A 3,771-nucleotide genomic window follows, 5' to 3' on the forward strand; every position below is an offset into this window, starting at 1 on the left:
TTTTGTCTAAAACATACAATTGTCTCAGAAGAGTAGATGGGTATAAAAGTGAGAATGAAATATTAAGAAAGCAGAAGAGCAAGTTAAAATAACTGACAAGAATATATTCATGTCAGAAAAAAACAAATTGGGTGAGATAATTATTTTAACAATATCACCTTAAAGTAAGTTTATTTTCATGTTTGTCAAGATGTATTCTAAAACAGCACAAGGATAAAGACACTTTGCAAAGAACTATATACAAATTCAAACAGATTTCAGTCAGTATGTGGTAACAATATCATATAGAAAGCTGACTCCTCATTACATGTATATTTCTTGGTATGAACAAGCACCTAACTCTACCTCCCCCACTCAACTATGCTATAACCCCACTCCTTTTAACTAACATTCACATTTAGTATGAATGAAAATTTAATAGTACTACATATAACTCTTTTATGACAATTTGCTTTTTATGACAATTTGCTTCTTAACCATTTCTCCTAATATAATAAAGTAGATTTTATTTATTTTTTTACTGTTGTTCAATTACAGTTGTCTCCATTTTCATCCCACCACACCCTCCTAGCCCCACCACACCTTCCCAGCCCCACCCATCCCCACTACCCTCAAACCTACCCCCTTTGACTTTGCCCATGTGTTATTTATACATGTTCCTTGATAATGTTAAATATCATATCTAAGTGATTATTTAGACCTTGACATAATGGGTGATATTTTATTTTTGAAAGGTAATGGATCACATGTTTCATCAGATCAAATTTTGAACATCGGTACTTCATTGGCACTGACACAACATTCTATACTGGCCATAAAAATAAGGTAAAAACTTGAATTGACCCAATATACAAAAAAAAAGAAATACTGTTGACTATAAGAAATATAAACCCTATTATTTAAAATATCAAAATAACTACTAAAATATTTTATCAAAAGCTAAACTTCTCATATACCCACAGAGTTTATTTTATTTTTATCTGCACATGCAGGAAAGAAATGATCATAGTGACTCTTTAAATCTGCAAAACAGGGTAATTTTAGAAGAAATGATTTCAAAGATAAATTTAGTTTAAAAAATTTTTTAGTTTAAAAAATTAAACTAGATTTCATAATTGTTAAAAAATAAGGGCAAGTTATAATAACTGGGCATGTAGTTTCCCATTGTTAGATTTTTTCCTATTTAATTTAAAAGGAAAATTAAGATAGCTTAATAAGCATAGAAATATAAAGAATCTACTTTGGGAAAGAATTATTTCTTTAAAATAGTTGTGTCTGTTTTTTATTACTTTAAATTTCTAACTCCAAGCTAAATATATTAATTTAATAATTATTAATATCCAATCACAAACATTATTATATGCCAGATATTTTGAAATATTTTATATGATTGTATGCTTCTTTCCCTGTGTTGGGGAGTTATATTTTTACTAACCAGGGAACGTGCCAATTACATAGAGTAATAATTTCTATTTTTTACATTTGTTCTTTTCAGGTTTCTGTAAGCATAAGCTTTGCATAAGTGTGCATGTATCAGTGTGTTTGTGGTGTTTCTTTGTTGGTTTGTGGTTTGTTTTTGTAACCTTTGAATGACCCTCCCAGTTATCTGTGAAATGAAAAGAGGTAATTTTAAAGCAATTTCAGGCTTTTCCAAGCCCAAGACACAGCTTCCAGTGGAGAAAGAAAAGCTCTCACTGGAAGTTACGTGTGATTAAAGCATGACTTCTACTACTTACCAGGCTTAGTTAGTTGATAACACGTGAGAGGTTATCTCCTTCTGCCATCACAGCTGCACACGTTTTTCTTTTTTCTTGAAACTGAGCATTTCCTTAAAGATAGTGGCCTCTAATTTAAAGGCATACTTGCTTGTTAGTCAAGGGACTAAGAGTAGCTGTGATTCCCTCATAGAATTTATAAGCAAACTTAAGACAAATGGCCTATGCCAACAATCAGATACAATCAACTGAACCAAATGGCTTGCTGTGTTAGTTTCCCATTGCTGCTTTAACAAATTACTATAAACTTGATATAATGTACAACATAAGTATCGTCTTATAGTCTGAAAGTCAGAAGTCCAACACAGGTTTCACAGACTCAAAATCAAGGCATAATCACAGCTATATCAGGGCTGTACTCCTTCATAGGGGCTCTGCATAGGTATGTTCTGTTCCCTTGCCTTTTCCAGCATCTAGAGGTTGCCTTCATTCTTTGGATTATGGTTCCCCTTCCTCTAACCTCAAAGAATGCAAAGGTGAATGGAGTCCTTCTCACATTACATCACTCTGAATTTTCTGCCTCCTTCTTTCACTCTTAAGTACCATTTGATTCCCTGGGCCCACCTGAAAATAAAGCTCATGTTCTCATCCCAAGGTCAGCTATGAGCATACTTAATATCACCTGCAATCTTAATTCCATTCTGACATGTAATCTAACATATTTATGGGGTATGGGGATTAGGACATGGGCATCTTTGGGCTACCATCATTTTGCCTCTCATACTTGTCATGTAGCTGAAGCTGATATTTCACCAAGTTTATAGCACCTACTGAAAATATATTGATCTTCATCAATATTCACTTCTTATATTTACTTATTCTTTAATTCAGCAAATTTTATTTCAGACTATTAAGTAGTGAGTACTTCATATGTAATACAAAGCAAAATGAACACACTCTTTCCCCATTCTCTTTAATCTACTACCTACAACACTTCTGTGCCAAAACAAAATCAAACAAAACAAAAAGAAATTCTATAAATGATTCATTGTTGACTGATTATTCTCTCTGGTATATCTCTTTGTATTTAATCTAAGAATTACATGAAGTTTATAAATGATAAATACTACTTAAGTAGCAAAACCTACATTTCTCCATTTAATTGAGTATACATAATACAAATAACAAAAGATTTTCTATCTCAACCAAAGGGATCAAATACACCTTATAGATTATTATGTTTTTCTAGAAAATCTATATCTTCTTAAGCTTTCTGAAATATGCTTTGGATTCTTGAGATTTAGCACTTCCCTTAATAAATTGAAAACAAACTATATAATTTGGTACTTGGAGACAACATGTAGTCTTGGTCTGAAGTTTAAAAGTAGTTGGTGTCCACATTTCTTCAACTATGATTTTCCAGAGATCTCTTTCCCCATCACAATACAAATAAATGACAAATTCTTTCAATGAAGCTTGTAAACTAAGAATTTGTTTTAATATGTGTAGGATATTGGACTAGGTAAAGATAAATGTAATAAAAATAATTTAAGTTGTTTCCAAATAAAAGGATGCCTTAATATTATTAGGCAGCTACTGAAACACATATATAAAAACAAAATCTCAATGGAATACAAAAACAAGCATTATTCTTCATACATCTCAGGATCTACTTTGAACTTTAATTCCAGATGAGTTGGCTCCTCACTGTCTGTTCATCCCTGTTCTACTTAATATATTTTTATTCCAAGGCCTAGAATGAAGGAACAGCAGCACAGGGGAGGCTGTTCGCATGACAGTGGTGGAAAAACAAGATGCAAGCCCTACTGTGCCAGCACAATCCAAATTTTGCTTACATCTCTATTGCTATAATCCACTGGTCACAGCAAACCCCATGGGAAAATTTAGAGTCAAGAGGCAAATTCAGCCTACCATGAGGCCAAAAGAACACATGGCCAAATCCAACATATCATGAGACAAGAAGTACATTCCACCCAAAGGGGGAGCAGGAGGGGAGTAAATATTTTCTGAACAATAATCCAAACTATTACATATA

Source organism: Phyllostomus hastatus, unplaced genomic scaffold (genome assembly GCF_019186645.2).
Source record: "Phyllostomus hastatus isolate PE091 unplaced genomic scaffold, TTU_PhHast_1.1 phas_contig_40, whole genome shotgun sequence".
In the NCBI taxonomy this organism is placed as follows: Eukaryota; Metazoa; Chordata; class Mammalia; order Chiroptera; family Phyllostomidae; genus Phyllostomus; species Phyllostomus hastatus.